General features: G+C 35.2%; 1 long non-coding RNA gene across 1 annotated transcript in view; it reads left to right on the forward strand.

Annotated features, from left to right (window-relative positions):
- LOC103884635 overlaps positions 1–22519 on the forward strand; it is a 46113-nt gene that overhangs the window by 3825 nt on the left and 19769 nt on the right. Inside the window, exon 2 of the long non-coding RNA XR_001902879.3 lies at positions 4195–4300. This is a non-coding gene — a long non-coding RNA (uncharacterized LOC103884635). The remainder of the gene's footprint in view (positions 1–4194; positions 4301–22519) is intronic.

Here is a 22519-nt window from a genome sequence, read left to right on the forward strand (position 1 = left end):
CAGAACCAAAGACAAGAACCACATGATTATCTCAATAGATGCAGAAAAGGCTTTTGACAAAATTCAACAGCCCTTCATGCTAAAAACGCTCAATAAATTCGGTATTGATGGAACGTACCTCAAAATAATAAGAGCTATTTATGACAAACCCACAGCCAATATCATACTGAATGGGCAAAAACTGGAAAAATTCCCTTTGAAAACTGGCACAAGACAGGGATGCCCTCTCTCACCACTCCTATTCAACAGAGTGTTGGAAGTTCTGGCTAGGGCAATTAGGCAAGAGAAAGAAATCAGGGGTATTCAGTTAGGAAAAGAAGAAGTCAAATTGTCCCTGTTTGCAGATGACATGATTGTATATTTAGAAAACCCCATTGTCTCAGCCCAAAATCTCCTTAAGCTGATAAGCAACTTCAGCAAAGTCTCAGGATACAAAATTAATGTGCAAAAATCACAAGCATTCTTATACACCAATAACAGACAAACACAGAGCCAAATCATGAATGAACTTCCATTCACAATTGCTTCAAAGAGAATAAAATACCTAGGAATCCAACTTACAAGGAATGTAAAGGACCTCTTCAAGGAGAACTACAAACCACTGCTCAGTGAAATAAAAGAGGACACAAACAAATGGAAGAACATACCATGCTCATGGATAGGAAGAATCAATATCGTGAAAATGGCCATACTGCCCAAGGTAATTTATAGATTCAATGCCATCCCCATCAAGCTACCAATGAGTTTCTTCACAGAATTGGAAAAAACTGCTTTAAAGTTCATATGGAACCAAAAAAGAGCCCGCATCTCCAAGACAATCCTAAGTCAAAAGAACAAAGCTGGAGGCATCACGCTACCTGACTTCAAACTATACTACAAGGCTACAGTAACCAAAACAGCATGGTACTGGTACCAAAACAGAGATATAGACCAATGGAACAGAACAGAGTCCTCAGAAATAATACCACACATCTACAGCCATCTGATCTTTGACAAACCTGAGAAAAACAAGAAATGGGGAAAGGATTCCGTATTTAATAAATGGTGCTGGGAAAATTGGCTAGCCATCAGTAGAAAGCTGAAACTGGATCCTTTCCTTACTCCTTATACGAAAATTAATTCAAGATGGATTAGAGACTTAAATGTTAGACCTAATACCATAAAAATCCTAGAGGAAAACCTAGGTAGTACCATTCAGGACATAGGCATGGGCAAAGACTTCATGTCTAAAACACCAAAAGCAACGGCAGCAAAAGCTAAAATTGACAAATAGGATCTAATTAAACTAAAGAGCTTCTGCACAGCAAAAGAAACTACCATCAGAGTGAACAGGCAACCTACAGAATGGGAGAACATTTTTGCAATCTACTCATCTGACAAAGGGCTAATATCCAGAACCTACAAAGAACTCAAACAAATTTACAAGAAAAAAACAAACAACCCCATCAAAAAGTGGGCAAAGGATATGAACAGACATTGCTCAAAAGAAGACATTCATACAGCCAACAGACATATGAAAAAATGCTCATCATCACTGGCCATAAGAGAAATGCAAATCAAAACCACAATGAGATACCATCTCACACCAGTTAGAATGGCAATCATTAAAAAGTGAGGAAACAACAGGTGCTGGAGAGGATGTGGAGAAATAGGAACACTTTTACACTGTTGGTGGGATTGTAAACTAGTTCAACCATTATGGAAAACAGTATGGCGATTCCTCAAGGATCTAGAACTAGATGTACCATATGACCCAGCCATCCCATTACTGGGGATATACCCAAAGGATTATAAATTATGCTGCTATAAAGACACATGCACACGTATGTTTATTGCAGCACTACTCACAATAGCAAAGACTTGGAATCAACCCAAATGTCCATCAGTGACAGATTGGATTAAGAAAATGTGGCACATATACACCATGGAATACTATGCAGCCATTAAAAAGGATGAGTTTGCGTCCTTTGTAGGGACATGGATGCAGCTGGAAACCATCATTCTTAGCAAACTATCACAAGAACAGAAAACCAAACACCGCATGTTCTCACTCATAGGTGGGAACTGAACAATGAGATCACTTGGACTCAGGAAGGGGAACATCACACACCGGGGCCTATCATGGGGAGGGGGGAGGGGGGAGGGATTGCATTGGGAGTTATACCTGATGTAAATGATGAGTTGATGGGTGCAGCAGACCAACATGGCACAAGTATACATATGTAACAAACCTGCACGTTATGCACATGTACCCTACAACTTAAAGTATAATAATAATAAATAAATTAAAAAAAAAAAAAAAAAAACAAAAAAAACAAACAAAAAAAAGGATACATATTATTAGATATAGACTTATAGGTTTATAGTTATTTTTTTTTAACATCTAGAAAATATCAATACATTGTCTTCTGGTTTCTGTTATTTCCTCTGAAAATTCTGCTCAGTCTGTCTGTCATGCCTTTCAAAATGGTATATGCATTATACTCCTTTCTGACTGCTAATATTTTCGCTTTTTTTCTGTTCTTCTGCAATTTCATGGTAACTTTTGTTGTATAGCTTTCTTCATATTTAAATTGACTTGGGTTAATAGAGAATAAATCTATGTCTTAATATCAGTCCTGAAAAATCTTATTTCTCATCATTCATTGCTTATATTCCTTTTCTTTTTCTGCTTTTCTCCTAGAAACCTAATTTCATTTAAGTTCAGCTATTTCTCTCCATCCTCTGTGTTTCTCACCTTCTTCTCTGTATTTTCCACCCCTTTGTCAATCTCTGCTTTATTCTGCATAGATTTTCATCAACTCTGTCTTCATATTCTCTTTCAGCTACATTAAATCTGCTGATCTATCTATTGAGGCTTAAAAATATTGTTAACAGATTTTAATTTAAAAAACAATTTTAGATGTACAGTTTCCTATTTTATTAACACCACATATTAACATGGTACATTTGTTACAATTAATAAACCAATGTTAATGCAGTATTATTAACTATCATTCATTGTTTATTCAGATTTTCTAAGATATATCTAACATCCTTTTATTTTCCCAGGATACTATCCAGGAAAACATATTACATTTAACTTTCATATATCCTTAAGTTACTTTGCCTGTGACATTTTCTCAGATGTTTCTTCTTTTGGATGACCTTGAGAAGTCAAATACATTGTAGAATGCCCCTGTGGAATTTATATGAAGTTTGGATTTTATTTCATGTTTAGACAGGGCTTGTTAGATCAAGCAGGTAAAGTACTATTTTCATTTCATCATATCAAGGGTCCATATTATTAACATGTTTTATAACTGTTCATGTTGACCTTCACTGCCTGGCTGAAGTAGTATTTGTCAGGGCTCTTTATCCCTTTCCTTTTTGGAAAGCAAGTCACTCTGTGCAACCTACCCTGAAACACTGAATAATTAGTCTCCATTTCCTTTAGGGCAGAATATTTAAATAAATTATTCCGAATTCTTCGTCATGAAAGAGTTTTCTCTTATTCCCCATTTATTTATCTATTCAATCATATCTTTATATCAGTATGGAATTAGAAATATTTATTTAATACTTTGGGCTTTAATCCAAAGCCATTTTATTTATCATGTGACTCACATTGTTCCGATTTTGCCTCTGGGACCTCTTTTATTTGGCTCCTGTGTCCTTTTAACATACTAATCCTTCTGTTTGGTTGATTTTCTGTCTTCTTATATTCTGGCACTACAAGATGATCCAGGCTCATTTTGTATATTTCCTCTACCATCCCTACAATTAGCCATTTCTCTGAGGTTCCCTGGTTCCTTGTGTTGGAGAAAAATATTAGAAGCCAATAACCTGGTACTGCACATGATGATTGCTATAGATGTATTTTATGCAGTTTTACTTTTAATTATGTAGTTTTAGGTTTGTAATTACTGTATTATAGTAATTATAAATTTGTTTAGCTTTATAGTTAGTATATTATCTTATTTGAAAAATGTTTTGTTCTTTTTGTTTGTTTCCTTTTCAATCCTCTGTTAAAATTGTCTTTTATATCTGTAATAAGGCAAATATAATTATCTTTAAGCCTGTGTTTGATAATTCCAATACTTAGAGTCTTTCTGGAGATGGTTTTTTGGATATTTTCTTTGTCCATTTTCTGTTGCTATAACAGAGTACCACAGACTGAACAATTTATAAAGAAAACCAATTTATGTTTTACAGTTCTGGAGGCTGGGAAGTCCAAGGTAGAGAGATCACATCTGGTGAGGCTTTTCTTCCAGCATCATAACATGGCAGAAGCATCACATGGCAAAAGGCAAAAGGGCAAGTATGTGCCAGCTCAGGACTCTGTTCCTGAACAAAGCAATCAACCTCATCATGGGTTCCCCATTTGGATGACTTTATCATCCTAATTACCTTTAAACACTCTACCTCCAAATGCTATCAGGATATACATTTGGGTATTGAGTTTCAAACACGTGAAATTTGGGGAACACATTTAAACTATAGCAGATATTATTTCTTCTTTTGGTTGCTCAAGTTGTCCTAGTCTTCACTTGATTATTTTTCATGGTCAAAGTATTGTATCTGAAAAATTGTGAAAATAAGTTAAAGTCTAGGATTATGTTATCTTTCTCCAGAAACAGTTAACATTTGTGTATGGTAGGTGGCAAGGGGCACTAGCAATACAGCAAACCCTGGATAGCCTGGATAGATCAACTCAAACTCCCAAATTAAAGTCCTATCAGAAGAAAAGGCATACCACTTTAGAAATTAAGACTATTGGGCCGGGCGCGGTGGCTCAAGCCAGTAATCCCAGCACTTTGGGAGGCCGAGACAGGCGGATCACGAGGTCAGGAGATCGAGACCATCCTGGCTAACACAGTGAAACCCCGTCTCTACTAAAAATACAAAAACTTAGCCAGGCGAGGTGGCAGGCGCCTGTAGTCCCAGCTACTCGGGAGGCTGAGACAGGAGAATGGCGTGAACCCGGGAGGTGGAGCTTGCAGTGAGCTGAGATCCGGCCACTGCACTCCAGCCTGGGTGGCAGAGCGAGACTCCGTCTCAAAAAAAAAAAAAAAAAAAAAAAAGAAATTAAGACTATTTATTTTAGTTTCTATAATCCTATATACGATTTCTAACTTAAAAAAAAAAAAAAAGAAAACTTTACAAGACATACAAAAAAGCAAGATGAACAAGACACTGCCAAGGGACAGAACCAGACTCAGATATAACACAAATATTAGGGAAAAAAAATTAACAGACAATTGAAAATAATCATGATTCAAATAAGGCACTAATGGAGAACTTTCATAATGGATGTTTCCAAAGAATTCATGAAGACATCCATGACCGATATAATGAACTATAAATATCTACCATGAAACAAGTGCACGGATGCTAGATCACTACCAAAATCACCCTTGAGTAAACACTTTCCTGCTCTGCTTATCTCCCTCTACCTACTCAAACCCTCCTTCAACCTCTATTTGATATAAGCTTAGCAAATTCAGAAATTGCATCTAGCAATATGGCAGACAGGAAGTAAAACTGCTGAATGAGCAAAAAATGATCTATCCTTTTCTTGACTTCACAACTCATTATGAAAACCTTGAGAAGAGAAAAGGCTCACTTTAACCCGTGTTCATTGTGTTTGCTACAAAGTACTAGGCATTTGGTTACTGAAACAAAACTGTTTTGTTTGTTTTTTTTTTTTTAATTAAAAGGATCATAGACCTTTTTTTCTTTTTTGAGACGGAGCCTCGCTCTGCCGCCCAGGCTGGAGTGCAGTGGCGCCATCTCGGCTCACTGCAAGCTCCGCCTCCCGCGTTCACACCATTCTCCTGCCTCAGCCTCCTGAGTAGCTGGGACCACAGGCCCCTGCCATCACGCCCGGCTAATTTTTTTGAATTTTTAGTAGAGACGGGGTTTCACCGTGTTAGCCAGGATGGTCTTGATCTCCTGACCTCGTGATCTGCCCGCCCTGGCCTCCCAGAGTGCTGGGATTACAGGCGTGAGCCACCACGCCCCGTTGACATTTTTATTACTTAACAGTAACCAGAAAAAACCTGATGCCCTCTCAAGTTTTTATCCAGAGACTGATAGATATAGACTACCTAGCCCACAAAATAAATGTAAAAGAAGAGAAGAAAATTCAAAATCAAATGAGAGACAAACACTAAGATTTTGTTACATTCATGGTTGTACAGTTTGTGTAGTCGCTATAATTATTAGCCTTCCAGGTAGATATTGGACAAGATGATTAAGAACATATTCAATAAAGTGAGCTTGTCCCTGGAATGACAAACAACCCGTTTAACTCCTGCACCATAGAAAAGAATCCCCAATTTAGGGGAGCTGACTACCTAATGATTGAGACTCATATTTTTATGGCTCTTTTTTCTTAAATTATAATTAGATTTTAACATTCTAAATTTTTTCTGTTTATATTTTGCCACTGAAGCTATTTAAAATGGTCAACTCTTAAGATCTGGTGACAAAGTACATGTAAACCTCAAGTTTGTACAGTAAAATAAGTAAGACTTGAAAGACGCTTTCCAAACCCGACAGATACCAGCTTAACTAAGACATCAAAATTAACATAAGCAGTAATAGGACAACTCAATAGCATACACCTTCTGATACAATGCACTGACAAACACTTGACATCATGTTTGTGGGATTTCTCCCCCAAACAAAATAAACTGAATTAAATCATCAGAAACATCAGAAGCATTCAAATTATAAAATATTATAAAGAAGAGCTTGTCTGTTCCAAATTAAAGAATATTAAAGGGACATGACAAATGGGATACACTTATTTATTGTGTCTCTTTAGTACTTAGTATAACTGCAAATTCCAAAATCAACAGAAGCACAAAACACCAAGATAACTCTTTTTCTCCATAATTATATCTTATATAATTACTGATGACCCTAAGATATGGAATCCATATTTACTTGTAATTTCAATTTTACCTTCATAACTCAAAGAATTATGTTTTCTATTTACTCATTCTGCAAAATTAAGTTGATTTTGTCATGAAGACCTTTCACATTTTAATATTATTTGCAATATCAAAAAGTCTTTGAATTACATTACCATTCAAACATAAAATACATAATTTAACGGTTATTATTTAAAGTGCTAGGATAAATCATTTTCTGTGAAGGTAAGTGTCTACATTACACCACTATGTGAACACATTCCAGTAGCTCTAATGTCATTTTCCAATACTGACTTCTCCTAGTTAGTCTGATGTTATGAAGAAGTAAATATCAAGGTCAAAGCTTTAATGAAAGCAACTGTCTCTTTCCTCATCTCAAAAAGTATAATCAGTTGCTTTTGAATTTTAGAGGCCTCTTTGCAACATTAATGGTTTTAGAAACTTCCTGAAATGGATGTTGTAACCAAAAAAGAACCAAACAAACCAAAAAAAAAAAAAAAAAAAAAAAAAAAAAGAAAGAAAGAAAAGAAGAAAGGCAAACAAACAGAAAAAATTACATCCCCTTTTCTTTTTCGTTGAAAATTTAAAAAGGAAGCTGGCCCATCGTCGGGAGTTCTGTTCACTGGAAGGTGGGAATAGAGGAGGGTTTATGCTGTATGACGTGGCAAAAACCAGAAGAACTTCTCTGGCTTTGGAAATGACTTTGACCCCCAGAGCAGTATTTAGAAAAGTCGTTTAAAATCCCATTGTCCTTCTGGACAATGGAGTCCTTCTGGCTTGTAGGGTGAAAGGGCTTGGCTGAATTTCAGCAAAAACTTAGTAACATAGTATGATATGAGGAAAGAACAGCAGCAAAAGACTCTGCCTGGGTAACAGGGCTACCATCTGAGCAGAGGACTGAGAAGCTGCTGCTAAGGAGTGATTCAGAAAGTTAGAGTTCACATGGACAAATGAGAGTGGAACCATAACAATTTGGGTTTTTAAGAAAATGTCTCTAATGGTATTTTCATAGACTGGTGATGATAGGCCATGTTTTTATTCATATCAATAATTGTTTTAAAAAATATACTTTATAAGCTATTGATAAACTCCTCTTAAAGAAATGTTTCTAAGTAGAACTAAAAATTCAGGTTTACAATAAGTGAGTATTGTAATTTTTTGTAGGTTACTAGGTATGTAAGGAAAAAAAAGTTGAGGACATCAACTTTGCTTAGTATTCTGATATAAGAAGCTTCTAATTAGAAGGTGTCAGTATAAGCACTTGTTTAAAAATTCAGTAGGCCTTTGAATCATTGTTCTAGGAAAAATTGTATTCAGCTAACGCTTTGATTATGTTAATGGATAAGAAGATATTTTAGGAGCTAAACTAAACTTTTAAATAGAGCAGGTGCTAAAATTTTCAAAACCTTTCATGTATACATTATGCAAGAATTGTAAGCAAAATGTTAAAAAGAAAAACTAAATCGTTTTACAGCCTTCCATAGTTAGTAGAATTTATAGTTAAGTAGACTAAAGTGATACCTTAATAAATTTTCTATTATAAAGTTCTGGCCTTCTGATACTTTTTTGATTGACTGAGTTTAACACAAACTTGAGTTAGAAGAAGTATGTACTTTGTTTAATACTGATTCATGCCACTTGAAGATTTTCTTCTTTTTAAAGAGTGCACACATATTAGACTGAAGTCCTTTACCCATTTTGCTAAAATTTTTTAAATTGTCAAATAAAGAAATAATTTCTATTACAAACCAACAAATTACTTAAACAAAATAAAAACTTTAAATCATATATGTCTATATAGTATAAATCTAACTTCAATAAAATTTTAATATTGAAATTTTACTGTATCTAATATACATACATATAAATACATTCTATGTATCCTTAAAATACTTAGACACATATTCTTTTATTCTCAGAAGTAACCTGTAACATTTAAAATTTATAATGATGGCATCTGGTGTCCTGTGATTCTCACCAAGAATTCCTAACACTGACTTTCATTTTGTTTTTAGGCAGTTACTTTAGAGGGGAAAATATAGACTCTCAAATTAATGGAAACATTCGTACAAAGTATATGGGAATTCACGGCAGGTTTACTGCTAAAAAAAAATGTCAAAGAGAAGCTTCCCATTAAGGCCCCAAGTGAAAAAGAATGCCAACAACGATTAAGCTGAAGCAGCTTTACTGGCCCCTTTGCACTCACTTAGACAGAGTCGTGGAACATATTTAATCAAAAGGGATTGGGGAAGGATTATAAAGGATTGTGTTTACCTTACCCTGGGCATTGAATGTTCAGCAATGTGGAACAAGCCACGGAACTCCAAGGTGTAGCTATAAGATTTTAAAAGAAGAAAGGGAAAAGTAGAAGACAACATTAAAGCTAGAAACACCATCTCTTTCTTTTGAACTTTAGAATTTTGGTTAGTTCAGCTGAACACAGGGGACCCATCCTATTGTTGGCAGCTCAGTAGACAGTGGGAAATTGTAACTTACAGCTTTAAAGGTTAGTCTGTCTTCAAAAAAGACATATAAAGGAAGCGTGGATCCCGGCATTATTTATCATCCGTAGATGCAGTCACTACAGAATGTCTCTGACTTCTGTGTCAGTGGGGAACTCTAAAACCCTGTTCAACAGGCCATCTACCTGATAAAGCAAGTCAACCTCGAGACTGAGCAAAAAAAGATGAATCAAACTGGTGTTTCCCTTTGTAAATCATCCACTCATAGTTTCCTCAGTAACTGAAGTACTTGAAATTATGCAAGGATAAATGTCGACTACTCACATTTTTTAAGGAATAAAATATAAATAAGAGTACCTAAGTGAATGAATTTAACCTAAGTGTTCATAGAAGTCTTACAAATAACAAATATATACCTATATTTTTTCATTTCTTCCCAAATAAGTGTTTTTAAGCATAAATCAAGTTTCTGGTTAAGATGCATCCAATTGAACAACTTTTTTTGAGACAAACAAAAAAGAGCGTTTGCTTTGTGCCAAGCACTTCGTAATGTGCTTTGGAAGAGATAAGCAGGAAAAAAGACAAACTTTACAGGGCTTGCAGTCTAGTGAGAATGATAACAAATACAGAGAAATCACCTTAATACACAGCAGAATGTAAAACATTTTAAAAGTCACTTTTAAAAATGCAGTAATACACTTTTAAAAATGCAGTAATATCTTAAAGAAAGAAGAGAGAAATTCTAACCAAGAGTAATGAGTAAGATTGGGAAGGTGTTCATGGAAGAGGTGATGTGTTAATGTGGAAGTTTCTCTTTGACAGTTTCTGGGTCTTGAGCATTGAGTACAATTTCTATAGGTAGAGAAAGCTGTGATGGATACTCTAAGCAAAGGGAACATGATTAGCGAGGGCATGTTTGCAATCAAATTTGTAAGCTTCAGGAGCTTTTAAGCAGTCTGGTTCACTTGGTTGCAGACTTCATAACTTGGGCTGCAAGTAAGTTGGGAATCCACATGAGCCCTTGTGGCAAACACTGTCATTTTGCTCAGGAAACACCAGTCATAACTCTTTTCTCCCTCACCTGCCTCCAGCACAGAAGAAGCAAAATCTACTTATTCCTTCCTATAGCCTCACCACCTAGTAAGTGTAGAGATGAAATACTGTTCTACTAATACAGAAAACAAGATGGGTTGATGCTGGCCTTCCTTTCTATACTACCATCGGACTTTTTTTTTTTTTTAGACTGAGTCTTGCTCTGTCGCCCAGGACGGAGTGCAGTGGCATGATCTTGGCTCTTGGCTCACTGCAACCTCCGCCTCCCGGCTACAAGCGATTCTCCTGCCTCAGCTTCCCGAGTAGCTGAAACTACAGGCCCACACCGCCACCCTCCGCTAATTGTTTTATATTTTATTAGAGGCTGGGTTTCACCGTGTTGCCCAGGCTGCTTGCAAACTCCTGAGTTCAAATAATACCCCTGCCTCAGTCTCCCAAAGTGCTGGTATTACAGGCGTGAGCCACCACGCCCAACCCATCAAGTTCTTTTTAAACATGTGTTTCAATGTAAAATGAATAATGGATACATATATGTTTGTGTATTATCTACATGTAAATTAAAGAAGAATAACTGAACCCCATATACCTACCACGCAGTTTAAGAAATACCAAATAATCTTATGTTTTTATAGTAATCTTTTCCTCTTAAAAGCTTTTTTCAAATGTTCATTGATAGCTCATATTTAAGGGTGGTGTACTAGGGAAGTTCTTTGTATGTAAACAGAGTTTGCTAATTGTTTTATTATGGGCAGATGCTTAGGTATTTTACCAGTGAATTATAAAAGCTTAGTACCTGGGGATGTATTCTTTTGGGCCATTCACTTTCACCAAAAAATATTCTAATTTTCTGTTGGAGCTGTGATGGCATCTTCTAGTCATGAGGGAAAGATCAAGAGAAGGAAGAGGTGTCAGCCATGACATCATTTAGCAGATACACTAATCAGCGTTCCTCTGAAATATCTGTTATCAAGTAATTGTAAAATTCAGTTGCTCAAGCTATTATTCATCAGTATTCTGTTATGTTTCTCTGAATATTCCTAATTGATATGAGACATCAAATCATAAATAATTTGGGAAAAATGTAATAAGAGTAAACTAAATATCCTCCAAAATACCTTTTATTTCCACTGCAAATAAGTAACATCCCAATTGTTGAATGAAAAGGGCTAACAAAATGCAACATTTTCCCATTTTGTCCCAACAAAAGATAAAATAAAGGCAGGAAATTATTTCCAAAGAGTAGTGTTGGCAGATAAAATGGCAGCAACAAAAACAAAATAAAAGTTAGTACATTGTTTAAATGATAATCACTTACAACATGAGTCTATTAACTAGAAATGTATACTATAATGACTGAGTTATATGTATATATAAAAATCTATATACACACACATATATTTATATAGTTATGTAAGTATATATGTGCATGCGTGTGTGTGTATACATACATACAGAGAGAGAGAGATCTTTATTTACACGTATGGCACCAGGAAGCCACGGCAGAAATCTGAGCCACTGCTCAATTGCCCATACTAAGCTGAGAAATGGGGAATTCTTTACGAAGTCAGAAATAATGTAATAAAATTTTCTTAACAAGATTCAGTAGCATTTTTCTGCATTAAGCACACCATGGTTATTGTTTGGTATTTATTGTATTTTGTAGTTTCCCCAAAGTTGACTGTGACAGTTTTGATAGGCTGTTATATTAGTGGAGTTATAAAATTTTACAGTTCTATACTGCACCATTTCTTGCTCTTGCATTTATTATTTTTATTTAATTTTTTATTTTTATACGTGCAGGGGGTACCTGTGAAGGTCTGTTATGTGAATCTATTGCATAATGGTGAGGTTTGGGCCTCTACTGTTCCTATCACCCGAATAGTGAACATTGACCCAGTAAGTAATTTGTCAGCCCTCTACCTTCCTCCCACCCACCTCCCTCTTGAAGTCCCCAGTGTCTCTTATTTCCCACTATATGTTCATGTGTACCCACTGTTTAGCTCCCACTTATAGGTGAGAACATGCGTTACTTGACTTTCTGTTTCCAAGTTTTTTTTTTTTTTTTGGAAGAATGACCTCCAGCTCCATTCATGTTGCAAAAGACATGATTTCATTCTTTTTTATGGCTGAGTATATTCTAGGGTGCATACACACACACACACACACACACACACACGTTTCTTTATATAATCATGTGTTGATGAACACTTATATCGAGTCCATGACTTTGCTGCTGTGAGAAGTGCAGCAACAAACATACAAGTACAGTTGTCTTTTTGATTTAACAATTTATTTTCCTTTGGATAGATACCTAGTAATGGTATTGCTGGGTCAAATGGTAGTTCATTTTTAGTTCTTTGAGAAATCTCCAAATAGGGGTTGTACTAATTTACATTCCCAACAACAGCATAAGTGTTCCGTTTTCTCTGCATCCTCACCAATAGCTGTTATTTTTTGACTTTTTAATAATAGCCATTCTGACTGGTATAAGATGGTATCTCCTTGTGGTTTTAATTTGCATTTCTCAGATGATTAGTCATGTGGAGCATTTTGTCATGTGTTTGCTGCTTATGTGTCTTCTTCCAAGAAATATCTGTTCATGTCCTTTGCCCACTTTTAATGGATTTGTTTTTTTCTTGTTGAGCTGTTTGAGTTCCTTGTAGATTCTGGATATTGGGGTTTTCTTTGGGATGCACAGTTTGCAGATATTTTCTTCCAATTGTAGGTTGTCTGTTTACTCTGCTAATTATATCTTTTCCTGTGCAGAAACTTTTTAATTTAACTAAGTGCCATTTGTCTATTTTCATTTTTGTTGCATTTGCTTTTGAGTTCTTAGTTATAAATTCTTTGTGTAGGCTGATGTCCACAAGAGTTTTTCCTAGGTTTTCTTCTAAGATTTTTACAGTTTCAGGTCTTAATATTTAATTTCGTATTTGGTGAGATTACTTTCATTCTTGTACATATGGCAATTCAATTTTCCCAGAACAATTCATTAAATGGCATGCCCTTTTAAATTTTTATATTTTCAATATTTATATATTTTTAAGCTTAGTTGATGATCAGTTCATTGTAGGAATGTAGCTTTATTTCTGCATTATCTATTCTATTCCATTGATCTATATGTCTATTTTTGTACCAGTATCATGCTGTTTTTAGCTACCCTAGTCTTGTAGTGTAAAATGAGGTCAGAAAATGTGATGCTTCCCATTTTTTTCTTTTCGCTTAGGATTGCTTTGGTTATGATTATTCAAGTTCTTTTTTGGTTCCGTATGAATTTTAGGATTTTTTTTCCTAACTCTATGAAAAATGGCATTGCTAATTTGATAGGAATTGTGATGTATCTGTATACTGCTTTGAGAAGTATGGTCATTTTAACAATTCCAATCCATTAAGATGCAGTGTTTTTCTATTTGTGTTATCTATTATTTCTTTCACAAGTGTTTCGTATTTCTCTTTATAGAAATATTTCACATATTTAGTTAAATGTATTCCTGACTTTTTTTTGTTTTTGTTATTGTAAAGGGGATTGAGTTTTTGACATGGTTCTGTTTGAACATTATTAGTTTATTGAAATGCTATTGATTTTTTATATTGATTTTGTATCCTGAAACTTTACTGAAGTCACTTATTAAGTCTAGACATCGCTTGGAGGAGTCTTTAGAGTATTCCAAGTATAAGATCATGTTATCAGTAAACAGAAATAATTTGACTTCCTCTTTCCATTTGGGATGCCTTTTATTTATTTCTCTTGCCTAATTGCTCTGGTTAGGACTTCCAGTACTATGTTCTATGTTGAATAGGAGTGGTGAGAATGGACATCCTTGTCTTGTTCCAGTTCTTAGCAGGAAAACTTTCAACCCTTCTCCATTCAGTGTGATGTTGGCTGTGGGTTTGTCCTACACATATGGCTATTATTTTGAGATATGTTCTTTCAATGCCTAATTTGTTAAGGGTTTTATCATGAAATGATGTTAGATTTTATTGAATGCTTTTCTTGCATCGATTGAAGTGATTATATGTTTTTTGTTTTTCATTTTGTTTATGTGGTGATTCACATTTATTGATTTGCATATGTTGAGCTATCCTTCCTTCCCTAGTATAAAACCTGATCATGATGCATTATCTTTTTGATGTGCTATTGGATTCAGTTTCCTAGTATTTCCTTGAGGATATTTGTATCTATGTTAATCAGGAATATTGGCCTGTAGTTTTCTTTTATGGTTGTGTCCTTGTCTCATTTTGCTATCAGAGTGATACTGGTTTCATAGAATAAGTTAGGGAGGAATTTCTCCTCTTCAATTTTTTAGTATAGTTTACATATGATTAGTACTAGCTCTTCTTTGTAACTCTAATAAAATTTTGCTCTGAACCTATCTCATTCTGGGCTTTTTTGTTGGTAGTGGCTTTTTTTTTTTTTTAATTACTGATTCAATTTCATTACGTGTTATTGGCCTGTTCAGAATTTCTATTTCTTCCTGGTTCAATCTTGGGACTTGTATAGGAATTTATCCATTTTCTCTGGGTTTTTTAGTTTGTGCATGTGGACATGCTCATAGCTGACTGGTTAATATGAATTGTGTGTTACAGGAAAAGTTAACAGGACAGATACTCATCAAATTGGGTAGGGTACTTCCTGGTGCAGAATTAAGAAAAAAAAAAAATAATAACAACCAGGCACATCTGGTCCTCAAGCTTTCAAGTTCGATTCAAGACCAGATTTTAAAATTCATCCACCTAAACAAGGCCATAGATAATTCACTCACACTAACTAGAAACCAAAAGACCCATACTCTCATCAGTTAAAGTTAAACATGCAAGGAGAAAACAAGTAAGACTAATTTGATAAGGCATATACAGCAATATATAAATACAAAAAGAAGTTTCATACAACAAATACAGGCAGGGCACGGTGGCTCACGCCTGTAATCCTAGCACTTTGGGAAACCAAGGCGGGTGGATTGCTTGAGTCCAGGAGTTTGAGACCATTTTGGGCAACGTGGTGAAACCTGTCTCTACTAAAAATAAAAAATAAAAAATAAAAAAAAATAAGCTAGGTGTGGTGGCACACAGCTGTAGTTCCAGCTACTCATGAGGCTGAGGTGGGCGGATCACTTGAACCTGGGAGGCGGAGGTTGCAGTAAGCCATAACTGCGCCACTGCACTCCCTCCTGGGTGCCAGAGCAAGACTTTGTCTAAAAAACAAAAACAAAACAGAAAAACAGATAAAGAGCCCATTTTGGAAATTGATTAACCACCCAAATCCAAAACAAGTATAGCCAACTTCTTAACAATGTCAAGAAATAATAATTTTAAAAAACATTAACTTAATGAAATGAGTTTTTAAAAGTGATATGCTAAAACAACAGAAGAAAACGTAAAAGAAGTTGTCAGGAAAAAAAAAAATGAAAAAGCAAAGCAGTATCATCTCTCAACCAAACAACATATTAGAAACAGTGAGGATTAAAATTGACCATGCACAAAACCAAATCAGTTATGTGCAGAATAAGGTTAGGAAAGTCAAAGTAATACAAACAAAAATAATAAAAAGATGAATGATTAGAAACAAAATGACAGATGTGGAAATCAAATTGTAGAATACAACACACAGAGATGATTATGTCTCTGAAGAAGACAATAGGGCAAATATAACATTAAAAAAATTTCAAATTTAAAATAAAAGAGGAAAAAATATTTCCTAAAATGAAGAAGGAGCTAAACTATCCAAGCAGTTGGTTAAAACATTGTAGGAAACGTAATGGAATATGATCAGGAAACAATTTATTCAAATGACATTTCTAAATTTTAAGAAAAGTCAATAATAACAAAAATAAAGTCAGCATTTGTTGCCAGGCCCATGAATTATCTCACTTAAGTAATTAATGAAAGAAAAATACTTTCCTATTTGGTAAGTAATATCATTTCCCCATTTTACAGAAAAGTAATGTGGCCAAACTCAACTAAGCAGATAGAAATGGATTTAAGTTTAGAAGTCAGAGCTGTGCCATTACAGAGGCTTTCTTAGGTACATTCTAACCAATATTCTATAAGATATTAGAAAATAAACTTCTCATCTGCTTCTCATCTGGCTGTTCTCAGAACTCTTTCAAAGGAGACATAAATTTTTCTTTAAGAAGAGATTGTCTATTGTTTTTACAGTGACCAATCTTTCCTAAAATCCCAGTTTTCTTCAGAAGCCACCAGCTCCCAAGTAGCCCATGTGACTCAGTGGAAGCTGATCCTTAATCCAACACCAGGAGTGGGATTGTTTTAGTTTACATCAAGCATAGATGTCTTAGCTCTTTTGTCAGAAATTAGTTAGGGAATCTGTTCTTACATCAATCAGTGTATATTACTTTCTGATGATGGTTACTGATATGAGTCCTTCACCTAATTTGGACCAATGACACTGAATGAAAGAATGTTATGTTCTATTGTTTCTGGGACAGAATTTTCTTTTACTTGTACTGGAAATGAACCAGGGAGCTCACAGCCTTGTTTACCACTAACAACCATCTTATGACCATGCGAAAATGTAGTCTGAGGAAATAAAATGAAACAAAGTGCATACCAATGAGGGAAAAGGAGTTGAAAGATCAGATAAATGGAGCTAGAACTTAGACCTATCTTACTTACAGATTGTGGAGTCTGTGAGGTAAAAGTGCCCTTACTTTAGCCATTTTAAGTCAAGTTTTTTTATACTGATTTGACAAAGTTATTTGCATTGATAACACACGGGTGCATATATATATTTATTTATTTATGCATGCATGCATATATACATATATACATGAATATATATACGATATTCATGTTAATGAATGTCAAGGACACCATGCTACCTGGGATTTAGCCTTAGTAATGCACCATAGTACCCAGAGAAACAACTTTTTCTTCCAGATTTAAAGTTACGATGGAATGCTAAAAGTAGCCTACATCCATTGATGGAAAAACGAACTCATTCTCGCCTTGCCTGTGACAATGCAAAACTAAATTTTTGTCGATTACTCTAGAAAAATAAGTAAAGGAATATTAGTAAATAATAAATTTGCTTTAAAATAAGAAAGCACAGAGGGATATTATTTCAGTAGATGTTATGAAGCAGGACTATATTTTAATTTTTCTAGCCTCTCTATTATTTTATGATACATGCCATCTCAAAATCCTGCTATGCTTCTGGTTCCCATTACAAATGGTGACATTAACTAATGCTGAAACATTAGCAGCCAATCCCAAACTTCCTGAAGCTCTGTGAAACCCAGTCTGTAGACAGTTTTACAGCTTCTTTCTTGCCTGCCAGTTGCTGAAGTGATGTCAGCAACTTCCCACACAGCATAATAGGTAGAAAGAGAGGAGCATTTCTGAGTGTCAGCCTCTAGATTTACAGAAAGTATAAAATTAACACATAAAAAAGATAAGTTGGAGCCACTGGGGTTAGGATTTGATTCACATGGCTCCTCAAGAGCAGAACAACAATCTTTGACTTCCTTTCTGTCTTAGACACTGACAGTTGTGCCCAGACCAATGTTGAAAGAGTGGTAGTAAGAAATGAGGCATTATTAGTTTGGGGACTTTCTATCTTATTGAACTTCTTAGACCTTAGTTTGGTCTGATGAAAACAGTATCCTTGTTACAGAAATCTTTTGGTTAAAAGTAATATATCTCCTCTTATTTAAGCAACTAGGGACAGAGATGTTTATGTCTGCTCATGGCAAATTTGAGCAGGAGAATCTAGTGGGATCAGATCACGTGTAGGCCGTGTTGAAGATTTTGAGCTTTTCCTAAGAGCAATTATAAATAATTCGTAACTCGTATATGGCATGAAAGAGAGGCTTTGGGTCAAATATGAGTCCCAGGAATTCACCCAATAGCAACGAGGCAGACTTTAGAAGGGTTGGGATTTTAAATAAAGACCTCTGCATTAGCCCCAAAGTTACAAAGCATTTTAACAACAACCAACTAAAAAAAAAAGATACATGTGTCAATAATTTGGGCGAAAGATAATATGCTTCAATTTTATTCTACACAAACAATGTTATAATTCAATTGTGTAATTAATATAAGGACATTCTTGTGAATTTGAGGACTCAGGAATTCTATATATACCCTTCCCACAAGCTCTATTTATTACTGCAACTAAGTACTAACCCAGAAACAACACAAAATAGAGAAGACACAAATGGGGACTTGTGCTATAAAAGACAAACAGCAGGTATTCTGTCTTTGTAAACAAAAAAACTAAGCCCAAAAATATTTAGCAATCATATGTGTAATACAGGATATAGAGTTCAAAGTTCTTGAATGAAAGACCATGAAATAAAAATAACAAAATGCATTAAGGAAAACATCACAAAACAGACCACAAACATCTGGAAAGATAATTGGAGGAACATGTGTAAGGGGACAGTTTCTTTTGATTTTTATATAAGGAATAAAACATTTTACTTCTGATATGCAGTTAATAAATTAATAAAGATGGATTCAATTGTGTTATTTATAGTTATAAGTGTAACGAATAAAATAAACATGTATCTCTTCAGTCATAACAAACGAGAAGAAATAAAAAAAGCGCAGACCTGGCGCAGTGACTCACGCCTATAATTCCAGCACTTTGGAAGGCTGAGGCGGACGGATCATGAGGTCAGGAGACGGAGACCATCCTGGCCAACATGGTGAAACCCGTCTCTACTGAAATACAAAAGATTTAGCCGGGCGCGGTGGCGTGCACCTGTAGTTCCAGCTACTCGGGAGGCTGAGGTAAGGGAATCGCTTGAATCCGGGAGGAGGAGGTTGCACTGAGCCGAGATCACGCCACTGCACTCCAGCCTGGGCGACAGAGAAAGACAGTTGTCGTGTTCAAAAAAATTAATAAATAAAAATATTGCAAAAGATGAAAATAAGAAAAATTCTGTCTTTTAGTTAATATTTATGGAGCTACTATTTTATACACACCTTGTTTAGAGATACAATGGTGAGAAAAATCAACCGCTTTCCTTTCTCTATGGAACTTCATAACTACTTTTGGAATAAAATATTAAATAAATAATCACTATGCATTATAATCATAATTCTAATCATGACTCACTAATTGTAATAGCCACAATATGCAAGTCGATTCTAAAACATATAACTGGAAGAGATGAAGCGACCTGGAGACAGGGATGGTCTGGAGGAAGACAGCAGTGATTTCATGGTGGAGAAGAGGAGGAAGCAATTCAGTCTGTGGAAGAAGCTTCAGTGGAAGTCCTCAGGGGAGGAAAATAGAGTGGTGAGGAAACTGAAATGATGTTTGTATAATAGCGGAAGTACAAAGATAATAATGACATTCGATGTGCCAGAAAAGAACAGAAGAAAACGAATACTTGTGGCAAACTGTTGTTCCCAAGAACCAGCTTCCTTCCTGCTAAGGGTCTTATGCTCTAGGCTCCTGTCCTCTGGCTTGCTGCGCTTTTCCATAGGTCAGGGTTCATTCTGGTTCTATTGTCAGCTGTACTCTTGAGACTTGCTATGGTCAGTGGAATGGGATTGTATGTGGTATGTACCACTTCTGAGCAAATCTTTACATGGATTTTGTAGATCAGCTTGTATGTTTACCTTTGACAGGCAGGGACAGATTCTTCAGCCTGGGTCCTAATATAAGGATGTTCTTGGAATTCAGGCCAGCAACAAAGACCCTGAACTGCTGCTGTAATAGGAGGAAAAACGACAACGACAATTTGCAATGTTGTATGCCATTGAGAGTTTGAAATTTGTTCAGTTTACACGTAACCTAGCAAAAGTTCACTGAAACAATATGTAATTCATATTTTGGCAAAAGAAACAAAATAAAAGCTTTCCTCACCCAAAGCACCATGGATCATGATTATAGATATAGATTTATAGACACACAGAAAATTATTTAACAAAATGTTGTTTGTGGGTTATGTCTAAGTGTTGGTTTCTCTGTCGTCTTTTCTTACATTTTTACTGTGTCTTGTGAAGATGTGGAAATGTTATGAATTTTTTATCCCCACTAATAGAAAAATAAAATAAGAACAGTGTTTTAAAATATATTTTAAATAAAATTTATATAAAATGACCGTGCTGTTATATTTATGATAGTTGCCAGGAAATGAGGGAAAAGAAAATGTTATTGCCATGATGAATGGTATTTATCATGAGGCAAATAAAAAGCAGTGCTTCTCCAAATTTAACATGCATCAGAATCACCTGGAGAGCTTCTTAAAGCACAAATTACTAGGTCGGTCCCAATCCCAGGATTTCTGATTCCTTAGGTATGGAGAAGAGACTAATAATTTGCATTTCAGCTATTTCCCAGGTGATACTGGTACTTTTCATCCAATAACACACTTTGAGAACTAATATATTAAATAGTCTGACCCAACCATCTCTAGGTGAGAATTTTATTTTGGCTTCATAATTTCAAAAAATTTAAAAAAATGAGTTAATTTGATTGCTCTTTTAGCCAAACAAGTGTCTGAGAAACATTGGATTGTTTGCCTCTATGTTTCCATATCTTTTCTTAGGTGTGGTGGTGAAGTAAATATTTGAAGCCAAATGAGTTAGTTCTAGTAAAATAACTTGATTTGTATAAGTGTACATCCTATTAAACATACTTGAAGGGTTAGGAATTATGACAGATACACATACACACATACAAAAACACAGACACATATTTCACTCCTGCCATGGGAAAGTTACATTTCATAGATTACGCATAGACTTTATGATTTTAAATAACCATCTCTGCTACTGTAATGGTTGTTTTCCTTTTTCTTTTGACTTACAATTTTTCTCCAGGCATTTAACATCTTTGACCTCGTGGATAATCTGTTCACAAATATCCTACAGAACTAATTTCTAACTTCAGATTCTCTTATAAAATGAAAAGCCATCATTTTCACAGCAGGAGCCAGGAAAAAAATGAGCAAATTACTGTTTTACTTTGCAGAAACTAGAATATTGTTGAATTCCATTCTTCTATTAGAAAAGAATGAAAGAGGAACAAAACAAGGACTTGAGAGGTTACAATTTTTTTTCAGTGTATCTTCGTCAAAGCTTGTAACAACATTGAAGCTTTATCACACAGTGTTATTTTCAATGTCAAGATCCAGTACCCCATTAAAGTATTTTGCCAGAGGAAAAAGTTGTTCAAAAGTACATAAAATGCTAGGTGATCTGCCTTTGGTAGAACTTGACTTCCAGAAACATCTAAAATACAACTGTCTTTTATTAAATTGAAATGGAGAGTTCTGAGCAGGAGCCTTGTGGGGATAGAACACTCAGCCTCTGAGTCAAAGCCATACAACATTTCTTGTTATCACTGAACAGTTTTCCTTCTAACTCAGTAACAAGAGAAGCATTAATAGCCTTTGAAAGGTATCCAGTACAATTTGCCTTAAAGACAGTTATGTTGGCAAATTCATGGATTTTCTAAGGAAAAGTACAGTTAAACCTGGGATATTGAGCAGGTATTCACGATTCATAGAATTTTAGTGTTAGAAAAACCTCTCTCAGTCTCTTCTTTCAAAGCTGAACAGTAAGTTCCTGTACAATGAGAATCGAGAAAGCAAATTTAAGTTGTAGTCTCTTCAAGAAACCCCATAGAACCAGATTGCAAGGAAGAAAGTTTTCTGTGTTACTTTTTTTTTCTTTAATAAATTTCCCCTAGCCCACTATGACTTGGGAACAGTCTTCAATGTGCCTATTTGAAGTTAGAATTTCAAATCTTCATTAATATTTTGCTATTGCACCAGGATGATTCATGCTACACTGCCTTTGCTAATTAAATTAATAGCTACAAATGCTTACCAAAGAGATTAACTTGTGCACTGCCCTCCCTAGAAGAGCTAGTTGCTAGGCAGCCCTGGGTGAAAACTTGGCATCTAGTTCCTTTTCTCTCAGGACAGAGACTGCAATGCATCTTTGACTGAGAGAATGAATACTGCGATGCTTTCACTAAAAGCATTCACCTTCATCTTTACATCTCAATTGCTCCATTTTAATTATTTCAATCACTTAGTGCATTCTAGTGTTTCAAGTGTATTTAATCTGGAGTACATTTTGTCTCATGCTTGTGGACTTGCT

Source organism: Papio anubis, chromosome 3 (assembly GCF_008728515.1).
Source record: "Papio anubis isolate 15944 chromosome 3, Panubis1.0, whole genome shotgun sequence".
Taxonomy (NCBI): Eukaryota; Metazoa; Chordata; class Mammalia; order Primates; family Cercopithecidae; genus Papio; species Papio anubis.